Source organism: Macaca mulatta, chromosome 4 (genome assembly GCF_049350105.2).
Source record: "Macaca mulatta isolate MMU2019108-1 chromosome 4, T2T-MMU8v2.0, whole genome shotgun sequence".
Classification (NCBI taxonomy): domain Eukaryota; kingdom Metazoa; phylum Chordata; class Mammalia; order Primates; family Cercopithecidae; genus Macaca; species Macaca mulatta.
Genome location: NC_133409.1, coordinates 174,603,364 through 174,621,001, shown reverse-complemented (window position 1 = coordinate 174,621,001; position 17,638 = coordinate 174,603,364). Strand labels below are relative to the sequence as shown.

Below are 17,638 nucleotides of genomic sequence, written 5' to 3'. Positions count from 1 at the left end.
ATATTTCTAAATGGGTAATTCTTTGGAAGCCCTGTGCTATACATACTAATTCTTCTTCATTTTCTTTAATTCTTGAAATATAAACCTGAACAAAGGTCAAAGTGCTAACATGTATTTATAATCCTGTTTCTGTAACTTATAATTTACATTTACTACATCAATCTGAGTCAAACAGGGTTATTCAAACTACTTTTGCCATGATGTAAGGCATATACCCTATATTAGATAACTAGTACGCATTTAAAGATATTTTAAAACGATTGTGGCCAGGCACGGTGGCTCATGCCTGTAATCCCAGCACTATGGGAGGCCAAGGCAGGCGGATCACGCAGTCAGGAGATCGAGACCATCCTGGCTAACACGGTGAAACCCTGTCTCTACTAAAAATACAAATATTAGCCAGGCATTGTGGCACATGCCTGTAATCCAAGCTACTCGGGAGGCTGAGGCAGGAGAATCACTTGAGCCCAGGAGGCGGAGGTTGCAGTGAGCTGATGTCGCACCACAGCACTTCAGGCTGGGTGACAAAATAAGACTACGTCTCAAAATAAAACCAAAAAACAAACAAAAAAAACCATTCTACCATTTTAAATAAGATATACTATTGAGAATTCACTGATAAATTCATATTTGCCCAAGTAATATTAAATTTATAATTATAATATGTATTATTGTAATATTTTTAATATGAAGTATATCCAAAAAGCCTTTTTTAAAGCCATTTGTTGCTCAATGTGATGGTTCAAAGGCCTTTGCAATCCTTACTTTTCAATTGTTGTTGGTTCTTTATCTTTTGATATTAAATAGTTTACAGATACATTTAACAATTTATATCTCACAAGATTGGAAGAAACAACCACATCTATTTTCTGTAAAATATGTGCATGTTTTCTAGTGAGGAAAAAGACCACTGAACTGGGAATCGGGGGCTCTGGAGTTTTGGTGGGAGATTTGTTAATAAATGGCCGAGTGGCTGTGAGTGGTGCAGTTAAAACCTCTTGTCCCTCAGTTTCCTCATCTATAAAATGTGGCATTTGATAGTGATTGCTAAGCTGCATTGCTCTTGAGGAATTTTTTGTTCCTCTTGTCCCATATTGACTATGTCAAGATAGCATTGTGCCAGCAAACACTGGTGAATGTGTCTTTTTTGAAATGTCTTTTTGTCTGTCTAAATACTCTTAGTCTGAATCCCAACTTTCATCTTTCTCGTGCATCCCAAGACTCCCAGTGCTGTGTGAATTGGTGAAAGTCCAATGTTAAGTAGATGGCAATAACAATCACGTGTATCTATTACATGCTACCAAAGGAAATTACAAAAGGAAATGTTACCATTGGCAATGCGGAGTGAGGGTATAGAATTGGAATTTAGAGATAGCTCACAGAGATTCATCCTTGGACTTTCTGATAAACCAGGATGAATAATTTAGGTCCTTGTTGTGGAGAACTATTTCGTGAATGTTCATGTTGCCATTGTCAGCTTTGTCAGCTACAAGGATCTCGCCACACACTGGGGTGCCCTCTGTCTTGGCCACTGTTTATTGGTGGTGTGGTGATGCATAGGAGGACTAAACTGAATGTTTAGGGCAGAGGCACACCTGACTGGGATGGGACACTGGACACGTCTACTGCGGAAGGCGAACGGTGGGCATGAAACAGGTCACTAAAGTAAACACACAATTACAACTGCATTTTGTTTGGAAATTTTCATGTAGACTTTTCTGTCATTTTCCTCCAGCTGTAGCTTGGCTTACTTTTGTACTCCTAAATGAGGTAATTAACACACGTGAATTTACATCCAAATGAAGCTTTCAGGATGATCTCCAACTTGGCTTTTATTTATTTATGTATTTTTGTTGTTGTTTTATTTGAGACGGGATCTCAGTCTGTCTCCCAGGTTGGAGTGCAGTGGTTCCATCTCAGCTCACTGCAGCTTCAACCTCCTGAGCTCAAGCGATCCTCCTGCCACAGCCTCCTGAGTAGCTGGGATTATAGGTATGAGCCACCACACCTAGCTAATTTTTGTATATATATATATTTTTTTTTGTAGAGAAGGGGTTTCACCATGTTGGTCTTGAACTCTTGAGCTCAAGGAATCCCCCCGCCTCGGCCTCCCAAAGTACTGGAATTACAGGCGTGAGCCACCATGCCTGGCTAGCTCTTAGTTTTTATGAACTGTGATTGGTTAAATTTGGAACTTAGGTCCTATGAAAATATTATCATGCATCATTAAAAAGTATGTATTTCCTTTTTAGGATATAGAAGGGCAAAGTAGGTCGGAGGGCATACAGAGTTATCCTTAAGTTTAACACTGCCTTTTTGGATGTATGTCAGTATACAGCATTTAATTTCTAGGTGATTCCAGTATAATGAATAGTGTACTTCTGGACAATTATTCAATTGTTTTTGATCAAACTTACTGATTCTCTAATCTATACTAAGAGAAGTAATTTGCTCCAATGAGTTGCTTACTAAAATATGGGGAGTGGCTATACCAGATAAATGAAGGCCATCTTTAGCTATTTCTTAATAATAAAAAGAAAGAAAAACAAAAAATATGAAAGGCCAAGTACCAAGAATTCCCTTTACCTGAAATATTTGAGTCACAATAATATATTTTGAATATTTCTATTTAGGAGCAAGGCTACCTGAAATCTGACTAAAAGTCATGAGCTTCATTTCATAAATCACATATCAAAAGAAGCATGCACATCGCAGTAATCCTTTCATACAATGACAGACAATGTAGCATGTTCTTTTGAACCTTTTCACTTTTTGTTTTTGGATAACACAAATGAAAAATTAATGATATTACCTTGATAAAGACACTGCTTGACAAACACACTGTGCTCTAAACACATTTGACTTCTTTTTTCTTTAATTATGGCAACATTCCTTATTCAGCTCATTTAATCTGGAGTGCAAATCTTGTTTTTGTTAGTACTCAGCTAGGCAATTATTAAACTTTTCATTCCATGGTTTATAACTACTTTACAGAGTCACTCACCAGATTATCATTTAGTAGGATGAGAAAATCGGTTCTGCGCATTTCAGATTATATTATCTTTAAAATAAATTATTCAGATGATCACTGATTGTTTAATTATGTAGACTTGGCCAAAATGTTACCCCTTTAAATGAAAATGCAACCAACACAGGAAAATAAATTTAATTGCACATAGGAAGTTTCTTTATGTTTATTTCTGCTGAAAAATAACCTTGATGGCTTCTGTTACTTGAGATTCAGTTAAACTTTCAAATCAAACTTAGATTTGTATCAGCAAAACATCTCCCTATAGGCTAATTGCATATATTGTAAGGGGACGTGATCTTTTTTCATTCTTTAAATTACAACTCATTTATTTAAAGAAATACTTGTCAAAAGAAAGCTTTAAGTAGTGTGTTAAAAAAGCAGTGTTAAATAATTGAACTGACTGTGATAAAATTGCCTTAGTTTAAATAGACTAGTCTATTTAATGAATTGTGCTTTTATAGGGTGAGATAAATCTATGTGAACACAAGTGGTTCCACCAGAAGCACTGAATTTGGATAGATTAGGAGAAAGTCAAGAAGAGGCCTTTATAATAATGCAGTTATATTTTATTTTATTAAAATTACACCCAGTTATGAAACAGTGTTTTTGCCAGGTTAATAATAAACTTAAAATATTATCAAGAACCTTACACATATTGAACAATTCAGATCCCCTGAAGAGGAAGTAACTATATTTGTTCTTTTTCTCAAGTAGAAATCATAACTTGAGGCTTAATTAGAAACACAGCATTTAATTTCCAATTTTTAGGAAAAGATTCAACTTACAAACCTTCAACATTAGATGAAATTATTTTGGCAGAGAGACTGCGGCAGGAAATTAATTTCATATTTTAGAGTAAATTTGGCAGGTTTACTTTCCTGTTTAGTGTTGAAAAGGGTTTTTATAACATACTATTAAGCTACCATGGGGGCCCGACTGTGTAGCAATAGTTGGTCATCACTTCAAAAGGGAAACTTAGCTGGAACGTTTTCGTAGCTCTTGATTACACTTCTTGTGTTAAGTGTTGAAATACATTTTATGTGCTTAAAAACAGAGAAGCAACTTGAGACAAAAAAAAAAGGAAGACAAGTACAAACACAAGGATCTGTTCTCATCAAAAAAGAATCACAGACTAAGACTGTGGATCATGTAGAAGGTTGGCAGTCATTTTCACATCGGTTGAATAGTGAAAACCAAATTCTTTGTTACATAGGTCAAGGCTGAAAGAAAGAAGTAGAAGATAATATCAGTTCGCACATACCAGTGGACCATTCCACTGTTTTAAGAGTTATCTCTTCTTTTGATCCGACCCATGAAGTTCCTATTTTAGTACTTACTATCTGAGAAGTAGCTTCTTAAGGCAAAATTCTTTTCAACACACACACACAAACACACACACACACACACACACACACACACACACACGGAGACTTCCTGCTTGGTATTTTATATTCTTACTTTGAGGAGCTTCTAATGGTTACAGAGAAAAAATAGGAAATCAAATTCAAGTTCAAAATATGTAACAGAGATATTTAAATCCTGATTTTAAAGTAATGATTTAGTTTATCTTAGCAAGAAAATGGAATGTGGATATAAACTGAAAAATTCCAGGACCTTCCTAATCCTGATGTTCTTTAGTATTAGAATATTTCAATTAGACTTTTTTGGCAACTAAGCTTTTTCTTATTATAACAGTTACACATGCTTGCTGTAGAAACTTAGAAGAGGAAAAAGTAAATAATACCCGTAACTTCATTCATTCAGCAACAATTTATTGAGTTCCTAATAGATGCAATACACATTTCATGCCTTAATGGAGTTTTTGGTCTATTAGAGATAACAGATACTAAACAGATTGTCACAAAATGACTATATGATTAAAGTAGATTTAAATGCTATGAAACTGGGTCCAGAGTTCTTTGAGGATATCTAATAACGGGACTTATTCTAAACTGGGAGAGGGTTGGGGTCCTGTGAGGATGTGTTTTAATGTGAGGTCTGAGGGAGAGTCAGGGGGAGGTGGTAGGGATGGTGAATGGGAGAACAACATTCTGGATGGAAGGAACTGCAAATGACCAGGACCCAAGGCTGCAAGACCACTGGCACATTTCAGGAACAGAGCACAAATGAGTGGACAGTAGTGAGCAAAAGGGAAAGTGGCAAATAATAAGTTGGAATGAGAGGAACTAGATAATCACATGGGACGTTTAATATAGGAAGGAGCTCATACTGTATTCTAAGAACGAACAGAAATAAAGAATTCTAGCATTTTTATATCAACTAGGTTCCTCTCGCTTGTTCTTTTTCAATGTTTTAAGAAGATCAGATGTTAAATGCTATGTGAGGATCAGACTATGTGATAAGATGATTTTTTTCTTGTACTTAGTAATGCATCATTCTATATTTATTACTTGTTTTTCCGCAACAATTTTTTTTTGTGGTTAATTACTTTCACTACATAGTTTTTTAAATAGTTTACTTAGCCACACTCTTATTTTGTACCTTTGGATTTTTTTAAAAAGCTGTAATTACCAATGACGTGATGGACATCTCCTTGCAGACAAATATTTTCACACATCCATGATTGTTTCCTTAGGAAAAATTTACACAGCACAGACAGAATCTCTCTGATAAAGACATAAGGGTATTTGCAAGCTTTTAGTATGCATAGCCAAACTGCCTTCCGGAAAGGCTGGTGCAGTTATTTCCATGGTAGTGTAGAAGACCATCTGTAATAAATCCAGTTTTTGAGCCTAAATTACAGAGATAATGGGGGGTGAGGGGAGAATTTCAGATTCTAAAATATGACCTTGAATAGTTATTGACAAAATTGAAGTCTACTTAAAGATTCTTATTTGATGATCGAATTTGAGCCATGTGACTGGAAATCTATAAATTTTCTGTCTTCCTATTTGGTTTTCAATTAAGAATGACATTGTTTCCCTATGATATCATTGTGCAGTGATCATGAAAATGTATTGTCAACTTCAAGGTTTATGGGTAATGTGTAGTTTTTAAAATTTGTATAGAGATTTAAAAACGAATGTACATAGTAAAGAGACAATATAGGGACTCTAAAACTTAAAATTTGAATTTGGGGCAAATTATTGAAATCAACAATCATCTTCGAGACTGTGTCTCTAAACACACAAAAGATGGTAGGAATAAATGCAAAAACAAAAGGGTGGCAAGATAAATTAGAAAAATGTCTCTAACTCAGTATGATTAAGTCTAGTCTCAAATGTTCCAAAGCTATTTTTAAACAATTGCTTTAAATTTTCAACACTAGGACTGATAGGCTATCACTAGTTTTTTTTCTCACTAATCCCAGCTCCGACTCTTGGCAATATACCCCAGCTTTGATCTGCCTCTGGCTCTTTGGCTTCTAGTTCCAAATCCTATTCTCTCTAGCTTTTACTCATTGCTTTCCTTAATGGATTTTGGCTTCTCTTGACTTTCTGGATTTTCTTACTCTGTATGACCTCTGATGGGCAGACCTCTCTTCCCCAAATGCTCCATCTCACCCTGCTATGGCTCCTTGGAAGACATGGCCCTGGGAGTCATGACTGGGACATCCTTGGCTATACCATCCTTGAGTTTGGGCAGATATTTGGACAATTAAAGTATATCGTTTCTTAAAGCGTTCACGTAATTATTGAAATTTCCCAATAAATCATCACATATTTATGGTAATTTTCTTTTGTGCAAATTGAGCAAAAAAATTAATAAAAGGTACCCTTCCTATCTCTCAAACATGTAAATCTATGGGTATAATGAGACGCAACTTCGATCTAATGAATTCATGTTTTACTTGAATCACTAAATGGAGATGTAGTATTTTATAATGCAATTATCGTAAGAGTAGACATACACATTGCAATGATGCAACCATTCTTCTAACTGTATATAGAATTCTTCTTTTTGGAGAAATGGGAGTAGGCATGGTAAACTTTGTGAAATGTGAGATCTATTCCCTACTGTTGCCTCTTTCTCTTATAATCATGCTGACTTGTGTGCTGCTGACCTGCATAATATAGTGCTAAATTAAGTGGCTAATTCAGCAAAGACTCTAGGAGTTCAAGGAAGGAAGGGTGCTCAATGTGTGTTTGAGCAGTCAGGGAAAGTTTCTTAGAGAAGATGGGCCTTGAAGAATAAATGTTATTTAAGTAAGTGGAAAGAAGAAGTCAGGGTTCTGATGAAGAAAATCATTTCGGCAAAATGAAAAAAATGATGCTTTTTCAGAGTTGCTGTACTTTGTGCTATGATGATAGACAAAGTGTAATTTTCTACATACATTAAATTGACACATGCAACTGGCCCACCTTTGTTGAGCTATTTACTTTTTAACTGTGTTTTTTAGTAATGATAATGCCTTTACTTTCTCAGCCTTTTTTATTCTAGGAACATGTGAGGCTCATAGAATGAGATTTTGAAAAATTATTTTTTCTATGCTAAGCAAATTAAATGGAGCAAATAGTTACATAATTTTCCCATCTCTTCACGTTTTGGTTTTCTTGTCTGCTTTCTCTTTCCTCTCTCTTGCATATCTACAATCAAATATTTATCAACTTTTGTTGAACTTTCTTCTTCTATTTTCTTTCATCGTTTTCTTATTTAGGATCCAACCACTTCAAATATGGAATATGATAATCCTCTTTCAATGGATCTCTCTGATACCTTCTCACCTCCCTCCAGTTCACACTAGACTTCACAGTAATTAACATATTTTTAAAATATTGCTTTGATTTTATGTCTTCTCCCTGACCAAAATTCCTGTATTTGTTTTCTATGACCTGAAAGGTGGAGTAGCCCAAATGCATCCCCCACTAGTGCTCTCCAAGATTCCTCTGACCCAAATATTGTTCATCAAAAGCTCGCTGGTAAAATTACATTATTTTTGGCCCCATTCCCCAATGCGAATTACTTCTAAATCTCTCTTCTCAGTTCATCATGCCCAGTTCAAAATTTACCCCTTTCCTCAATAAACTAAGAGTGTTGTGTAGATCCTGCATCCTGGTTGACTCCTTTTGAGAGTAATCTTTTTTCACAGGACCCTTTTCCATTATTTTTAAAGTTGAATAAAAAACTCTTGTGGCACTTACAATCTATCTTGTGTTGTTACTTAAAGTTCTACATATATTTGGTTGTTTCAACTGAAAGATAACTTCTTTGAAGACAGAGACTGTAGTTCTAGTCAAGAATGGTGTTTTTCCACATTGTAGGACTTATTTATGACACTCATGACATCAGTGGTGATAAACATCTCTACGTGACTACAGTCTTAACAAAAATTAAACTGTTGGTAAAGAAATTAGGAAGCCCTAGTCTATACTCTGTTTCTTAGGCACCCCTTAAAGGTCTTGTGCTTTAGTGGTAATAGAAAAAAAAAGAAGGAGGGTGAGAAGGGGCATCAGCTTTGTATACTCTAGATGACTAAATTGTCGGCATTTCTTGGGGAAGTCCAAACTGTTTAATTGTTGTCATTGATCCTCATTTCTTCAGTGGCATTTCAGAAGTCAATAACAAAAACTACCACCAACATCCCATGGTCTCTATGTGCCAGGCTTTATACCTAGTGTTTTTCATGCCTTATCTCATTTAGTGTTCATGCTCTGCCTGTAAGACAGACAATATTATCCTTTTGCTGAGGAGGAACTGGAAACTTTTAGACCCATACCACCCAGCAAGTCCACAGTAAGGCTAAGATTTTAATTCACTTTGGAGCTGGATTAAACACTTTTATACCTTCCTCAGATTTCCTCAAATTTCTGTTATCGAGTAGATTCCTAAATAACCCAAGGTAGAATCCAAGAATTTCTAAAAAGCTGAGCGAGGGAGTATAATGTGGATGATAAGCAGAAAGAGAAGGATGGAAGAATCATTTTCCTTTTAAGAGGAAGCATCATTCCTTGATTACAGAAGGTGCTAGGAGGTAGATGAAAAAGCAAGGTAAGTATTTGTTCTGACCTGGTGAAAGATTGAAAGGTAACAGGGCTTTTATAGGTAGCTATGACATTTGCTGGTTCTTGATCTCCTAGTTCCAAAAAGAAATAGTTCTTAGTTTCCTGCTCCTAGCCACAAGATTATTGATTTTTATGAAAGATATGAGAAGACACTGGGAATGGAATGCAGGAGATTAGAAATGGAACCATCCGGCCGGGCGCGGTGGCTCAAGCCTGTAATCCCAGCACTTTGGGAGGCCGAGATGGGCGGATCACGAGGTCAGGAGATCGAGACCATCCTGGCTAACACGGTGAAACCCCGTCTCTACTAAGAAATACAAAAAATAGCCGGGCGAGGTGGCAGCGCCTGTAGTCCCAGCGACTCGGGAGGCTGAGGCCGGAGAATGGCGTGAACCCGGGAGGCGGAGCTTGCAGTGAGCTGAGATCCGGCCACTGCACTCCAGCCTGGGCTACAGAGCGAGACTCCGTCTCAAAAAAAAAAAAAAAAAGAAATGGAACCATCCAAAAGGATGAGCCATTTTAGAAAACTGATGAAACCAAAAGATTTTTATTATCCTGCTTCTTCTTATTCTGTCACCATGAACTTTTCCCCCCCTGTGAAGGAATCTATCTTCCCAAGTGGGAAAAAATAATTTTTAAAAAGATAAGCCTGAAAAAATTAATTTAAACTTAGCCATATTAGGGTAGCATTAAGGCACTCCCGGGTACATTTTATTGGTCCATTAATATAGGGCCCGAGTGGTTGAATACACCTAAGGCATGTACTATATTAATGAACCAATAAAACATGCCCTGAAGTGTCTTAATGATATATTACAACCATTTCTATTACATACATAAATGCACTATTTGCTGGCTGTCTTGCATAGTTTTAACGAAAATCTTCAATTAACCAAAAATATTGCATCAAGAACTCTTAACCACAATAAAAAAGAGCAACAGAGAATCCTGTAATTAACTAACCGGGCTACTTACTCATGAGGTGATTCTGGATTGATTTAATCTTTGGTGCTTTTTCACTGTAAATACTTTGGAAGAACTGGTTCTTTGGATTTAAAATTGGATACTTTCAGGAAAAGACACAGATGAAAACTGATAGAATTCATACTGATCTCCTTTCTTAAAATATCCAACTGTGGGTGGTGGTTATAACATTAAATAGGTATTAATGACTGGATTCAAATAGTAACTCTCTATGCCTACATTAGAATGATATATTTTAGGCATGTGGGGACATTTTCTACAGTGATAAGGAATGCCACTCGTTCATGTATGCAAGGGTTGAGACCAACACGTGGGATCTTGTAAAAATGTCTTCTCCTAATCAACATTGTGTTCCACTCTTATTTATAAACTCAGTGTTGACCCTGCTGTCTTTTCACTGGAGTCATATAAATTGATGCATTGCTATGAGTAGGAGAAACTGGAGGACGCATGGAGAGAGGAGAGATAATGATGATAATAGATATCATTTATTGAATGATTATTATACACCATACGATGCTGTAATTATTTTTACATGTATTATCTCCTTTAATCTTTGCAACAACCCTATGAGGGAGATACTATTATACTTGTTTTATAGATGAAGTATCCAAGATAAAATTAGAAACTTTTCCAAAGTGGTGGGCTTTGGGATTGAATGCACCCTCTGAATCCAAAGCCCATACTCAAGTGGGTAAAGCTTGGGATGGCCAGTATGAGAAAAGCAGAGAGAATTATTAGGTTTATCCTCTATATAGGGAAGAAGTCCTTTCTAAACTCTATCTACCAACATACAACATTGTACATTTTATTCTTCCCCTCCACTTCCTCCTTACAGAGGAACATAAATAGAGGAGAGAGAGAGAGAGAGAGAGTGGACATGAAGGGGCCTCATAGCAGAGTCTTAAAAGATGCAAAGTGACTTCCATGAAGCAATGATCTAAGACCCAATGAGAATGGGCACATGGCGATATGGTTAGATACCAATGGCCAGAAACAGGTAAAATGTAAATGCCTTATCATCTGATCATGGGGAGAGAAGATGACATTCTCCCATCACTGAGGATGGCACCTCAGTGGCACCAAGTACACTCCTTGAAACTAAGGTGACAGCCCTTGGATAATGAGTGAGTAGAGAGTATCGTCAAGCTAGTCACAGACTGAAGAAATACTGCACTAACTGATTAACCCGAAATTTGACTACTGAATAGAATGGGGGCTCAAGACAGAAATGAATTGTAAAAAAGATAAGGTAAAAATTATTTGTACGCACCTTTGAAAGCTGAGATTTATGTACTGAGTTGTTTTATTCATAAACTTTTTAATTGTTACAGATTTGCATCCTAAGAGAACCTGACCATGAAATGTTTATGAAGGCGATTGAAGTGACAGCAGTTATTGTTGGTTTTAGGGCCATAAGTTAGGTGTCAAATCATCAAAAAACTGGCCTTTTTGAGGAATTGCATTTTATTTCGATTTCTTCTTCAAGATCTATAACACAGTAGGAAATTCATTATTTTGTAAACTTATTCTGTACCAGTTTCTTCAGCTGAATTTTACAAGCCTGGAAAACAGTTGCTGAAAGATCTTTGCTGCCTCCACTTGATTTTTACTCATGGTTTATATAGGTTTATATTTGCCTTGCACATTTGGTAGTCAATGATACAATTCACTTTGGCTTTATTTACTGAAGGGCTTGGCCCTGATGTTGAAAGTCATACTGCAATATTGTTTACTCAACCTTTAGAAGGCAGGAAAATTGTTAAACATAAGCTCTAGCACATTTTAAAAATTGTGGAAAAACACAATTTTCCTACAATATCTTTAAAAATCCCACATATACTATTTATAAATAACTTTCCTTTTTTATTTCAGTTTTTTTTTAAGACCATTAGATTGGTGTTATTTATGGTGAAGTGGTAATTTAATACCAGATAGTAAATTCATTATGTGATTTCAGTGGGCGGATAACTACATCATGCAATTTCACTGTATCTCTTAAGTGACTCATCTGCTGGCTTATGTGCAATGTAGGAACCAGGTCATCAGCTCTTCTATAAAGCTGACCGAGCGAGTCATCCCAATGTGATGTAAATAAATATATATAAATAAACCAGCACCAACATGTGAGGGGTACTAGTGATGTCTGGGCATTTGCAGTGAGTAATTTAGTGGACATATGATTCTACTGCTCTTTTAAAAAATTTAATGCTGGTTTTGCTGATGAAGGCATCTTTGCTGACTATAATAACAGCAACCTAAATGTGTATAGTGCTTTAAAAATTTTTGAAGCACTCTCGCAGGTGATATTATCACTTGGAATACTTCCCCAGAATCCTATGACACAATTGTGAACCATATTGTCCTCATTTTCAGATGAGGAATTGTTACTTAGAGAGTTTAAGTGTTTCTCTTGAAGTAGCTGACCTGCTAAATGGCACAGTGGATTAGAACCAGGTCTTCTTGGAATCATGTTCTTCCTTTCCCCATAAGACTTGAGCATCAACAGGTCCAGGCACTAAAGCTAAATAAAACTGAATGATATTAAACTGACAATATTCTACTCTTTCTAGCCGATTGCAGTTTCATATGACTCAACCTGATAGTAAATTAGAGGCTTTGGGTATCCTTGGTCAGAAAATCCGAGAATTTAGTTGAAGTAAATGAAGGAAGAGCAGGCAGGCAGGAACTATGGCCATGGATCCAGAGTCCAAGGTGGATGTACGTGGATACTGACAGGACAACAGAGAAAGTGAGAGCTGTTTAAAATGTGAGCCACATTTGTGTTTTAGGAATAGATATTTGCTTTTCATTTTGCATAGCACCGTGGGATAAACTCAAAATGCTTCTGAGTGAATGACTTTTATAGATTAGAGATTTAACTGAATCTAAAAGCAAAATAGATCTATGATTTGAAGATCAGATGAGATTTTTAGCCTGATTTATTTAGAAAATGTTGTATGTTTGGGACTCTTGTCTAGTAAAGTTTGACTGTACCTTCATCAAATAAAATAGTGTAATATAGGTGTCAATTCATATCAACAAAAGTAGGAGGCTGTCATGAGACACAAGGAAAAACATGGTTGTCATGTCGAAAGGCTTTGGTTTAACACTAGATTATCCTGCATGCTTTGGACAAGTAATTGAACCCCACGCAGATTAATTTTCTTAATTAAAAAATGGTGATAGCAATACCTACCTCATAGAGATGTGGTGATGATTAACCTATGGATTACTGGAGTTAGTAACCGTGGATGGATTTTAGGACATCAATGAACCCTCCAACATTGCATGCACAAAATTCTGGTAAGATTGTTCATTATTGTCATCAGATCCTTAAAAGTCTCCACAAATTGCAAAAGGCTAAGAACTACCAACGTATATGAAAAGGATATGAAATTGTGAAATGCTACATAAATGTTAGAAATCAAGGATAAAGAAGCACTATCCAGGAAAGGAAAACAAAACAGTAATTTTTAAGGAGGTAGAATGTTTATCTATCTCCAAGAAACTTGGATTGAACTTTTAGGAGATAATTTGATAAGTCAAAAGTACATAAAACATAAATTACCTCTAATGGCAAAATCACTTTTATTTGTAGTAATTTTAAATATAGGCTTGTTAAACTGTGCTTTTGAACATATTTCATAGATGATAATCTGTAATTTACTAGTTTCTCTCTCTTTTTGAAATTTTAATGTATGTATTTGAGATCCTTTTATGATTTTTTTTTTTAGGTGATGTCATTGAACTCTTAAGTGCAAGATGAAACAAGTCTTCCTAGCGTTCCAAGTAGGTAAGTAATCTGCTCATTTCTTAACTAGCTAAATGAATTGCTTTATTAAGATACTGAAGGTATGTCAGGCCTATCAATATCCAGTATCTGGAATCACTAATCAACTGCCTATGAACATTATTTTTATGAAGATTTTTTTCTTTTGGCACACTAAACAAAAATAAACTCAACCTGGGGGAAGATGTGTGGAGGTAATGTGAGGAGGAAGGAATAATATCAAAGACCTTGCTTTCTCAAAGTTCCCTAAAGTGTGAAAGAATCAGTACTGCAGTGTTAAAATAGGCTGGAATTTGACAGAGGAGCAACAAATTGTGATTTAGGAATGCCACTGCTTTCTCAGACCGAAAGGCATTGTTGTCTGGGGGAAAGAGTTCTATTGTATAAACACTGTTGAGAGGATAGTGGAATTTAGATCTGCAGCCTCTTCCTTGATTTTGGCAAGGTTGAATGTAGAGGAAACCATAGTCGTTCGGGAAGAACGCTACGTGAACAATGTCATGTTTTATTGGTAGAATGAGTAAAGCAGACAGTACAGGCTGTAAAAACCTATCAATTGGTGTTATGGCAGGAAACAGATGGCTCATTCCCACAGAGTAATTCAAAGAATATCCAATAAAGGGGCTACTTGCAAAGGTGTAGATAGGAAATAGGGGAACCATGAGATAGAGTGTATCCGAGACTAGTAACACAGGGTCTATTTCCAACCCTAGGCTTGAAGGGGTGAGTTAGCTGGAAAGAGAGGCTCCTATGCAGGGGCCACCTTAAGAAGAGCCGTGGTTGTCATGTAGGGAAATGGGAACTTGTGAGCTAAGGGAATATGAATACGCTTTCCTCATTCACCTGCTTCCCTCTGATCTTCTGCCAGATCTCTCTAATAATAGAATCCAATCTGGAGCCAGAGGGCGAGAAATCTAATTGACTGACTCTTTAGTCTGGCCTTCTGCAGCCAACTAGGGTGAAGAGTGTGATCTGGAGGAACAAACAACTCCCCAAAATTGGTGGCTTACAGTCCCAAAGGCCTACTTCTCATTCATGCTAAATTCCAGCATGGATCAGTAGCGAGTGTTTCCACGTGTCCTCACGGTAGAACTTCAGAAATGGAGCAGACATTTCTTCAGAATATAACCAATTGGTTTGAATAGAATTTGGGATAGTCTCAAGTCAGTAATTATATATTTTGGTCTTAAATAATTTATGTCATTTGTACCTACCCAGAACTAGTTTAGGGTCCTATGTAAGCTTCAGGGAGCCAGAAAGTTGAATTCTACCAGGTGCCTGAACGAGAAGGGGAGGTGATAAAACTGAGCAGTGTGAATAACCACCATGGGTAACTTTTCTGTTCAAAGCATGCTGGTCCCTAAGTTAAATTAAAGCTGGGATATGGATTGGCAGAATAATTCAGGCAGAATTTAGTTTACAAACAACTTCTGAACAACTTGCATGATATTCAACAGAGTCTATATGTAGATTATACAAAAGCTTTTTTATTTTTATTTTTTTAGACAGAGCCTTAATCTGTCACTCAGGCTGGAGTGCAGTGGCACGATCTCAGCTCACTGCAATCTCTGCCTCCTGGGTTCAAGCAATTCTCATGCCTCGGCCTCCCAAGTAGCTGGGATTACAGGTGCCTGCCACCATGCCCGCTAATTCTTGTATTTTTAGTAGAGACAGGGTTTCACCATGTTGGCCAGGCGGGTCTCAAACTCCTGACATCAGGTGATCTGCCTGCCTTGACCTCCCGAAGTGCTAGGATTACAGGCGTGAACCACCATGCCCGACTTGTACCAGAACTTTACAAGAGCCAAATCCATATAGTTGACCAGAATGAAACCATAGAAGAATTTTTGAACTTCGTTAGGATTAAAATATTAATACTTACATTAAAAAAAAAAAAACTTTTTTTAAGTGCATGGTATGGTACTAAGCCTTTAGTCAAGGAAATTTAAACAAAATTATCCTTGCCCTCTAGGAGTTTGCAATCTAAAACAGACAATATTGATCTAAAGAAATGCAATCAGTTCACCATTATTCGCAGGAACATTATCTGCTCTTAAATTGATCTATGGCAATTTTTAGAATAATTAAATTATGTATTACTTAGTCTACAACTTGGCTATATTTCTTTTTCCTCCAGTAGTATTACTATTTTTAAATGGACTATAAAGAAACATTATGAATATCTAGCACCTTTGGAAATGAATGTAATTTATGCAGAAGTGGGATAATGTCACATACTGTAGATGCAAATTTAGAATTGATTGCACTACAGGGAGATGGCAACCTCATCTATGCTTAGAAGAAAGTTGTTTTGTTATAAGCTGTTTTGGAAGTCGAATATTGGATTTTATTCTGGATATATAGCATGCCATTAGTTTGTTAATATCTTAATAGTGAGAAAACTTTCATCTCAATACTGAAAGGCAAAAAGTGTTGGGAATAAATCCTAAATATTAACTGATAATGTTTCCTGAATACCCTGAGGAATGCTGATGGGACAGAAGTTTCAGATATTTTAAGTTCAGCAGCTTCTACCTATGAGTGCTTTCTCTGACAAATTGCATAATGGATAGAGCACATGCTGCCCACATCACCTGCGTCCTTACCATTTTCGTACAATCTGGTTTGACTTCCAATTGCTGGTGACTGTGTCTCTGGCCAGTGGGGCCTGCAGCAGTCTGGGAGTACTGGAGGAAAGACTGCCATCAAGGAGCAGCCCTCAATTACAGACATGGAAGATTAGGTCTGTGGGTCCCAGTGGATGAACCAACACGGAGGAGCACCACGTTGAGCGTCCATCTTACAGTTTCCTAGGGGCACAAAGTTATAGTCACCTGAGGGGCAACTTGCTTGACAAAGTAGCTTTTCCTGACTTCCTTGCCATCTTTACCTCACTCCCCCACTTTCTAACCAGTGTTTCTTGGGATCAGTTTCCAAACAAACTTTGTGAATTCAAATATTTGTCTTCGAGTATGCTGTTGAGGGAGTAAAACTAACATAGTGGGCTATTTCCCTAGCAGGCCTCCTTTTTCTTATACTATATTATGGGACTTGAAAAAAGTATATAATTCAGAGGTAGTGGCAGCACAAAGTTCCTTGGGTAAGTACTTTTGGTAGATAAAGATGAAATAGGTGTAGACAAGCAAGGTTGCCTAGAGCAGTTTAATGGAGACTTTGATTACAAAAGCTTATATTAAAGATGATGTGAAAATACTATAGAATCTTGTCTCAGAAATTTCTGATATTAGACATAACTTAAAGCATTAAAAAGTAAAACTGTTAAGTGTCTGTTGGAAGTAAGCTAAAGATAAAATATATTTAGGAGTTATCCATAATATTTGCATGTGTGTATATATGTGTGTATATATATATAATATTTTTGCAAAATATTTCATATTTTACTATAACCTGTTAATATGCAAAGTTACCAATTATTTATTAGATTACTAGATTAATTGCAAAATTTCTAACTTCTCTACACCAGCCACATGCATGGTGGCACCAGGACAGGATAACTGGAATAAATATCTCAGGCAGAAAACAGAAAATTGCAATGTATGCAGTAGTCACTAGTCCATGGTAATGATGAAATCCTGTGGACAGCTGTTATGTAGTCTTGGCAGTGAGAGAAGTGCCATGGTCAGAACTTGATTCTGTTCTCAGGGAGGAATTTTCCCATCCATTGTTTTGGGGGACTCCTGCTTCTGCCATCTGGGAAGCTTTGCTTGTCTATTATCTGCCGTGGCCGCAATGGCAGTTGAGGGCCCTAGAGGTTTTGCTGCCTGCCTCCTGCCTGTATGAGCTGGGTGGCCTAAGAGTTGCTTCAAGGCTCAGCCAAAGGCGTTTACGTCCTAGCTCATGGTTGTT

At 36.7% G+C, this 17,638-nt stretch overlaps 1 long non-coding RNA gene across 1 annotated transcript in view; it reads left to right on the top strand.

Annotated features, from left to right (window-relative positions):
- LOC106997788 (uncharacterized) overlaps nucleotides 1-17,638 on the top strand; it is a 216,338-nt gene that overhangs the window by 117,937 nt on the left and 80,763 nt on the right. The window contains exon 4 of the long non-coding RNA XR_013417075.1: nucleotides 13,716-13,774. This is a non-coding gene — a long non-coding RNA (uncharacterized LOC106997788). The remainder of the gene's footprint in view (nucleotides 1-13,715; nucleotides 13,775-17,638) is intronic.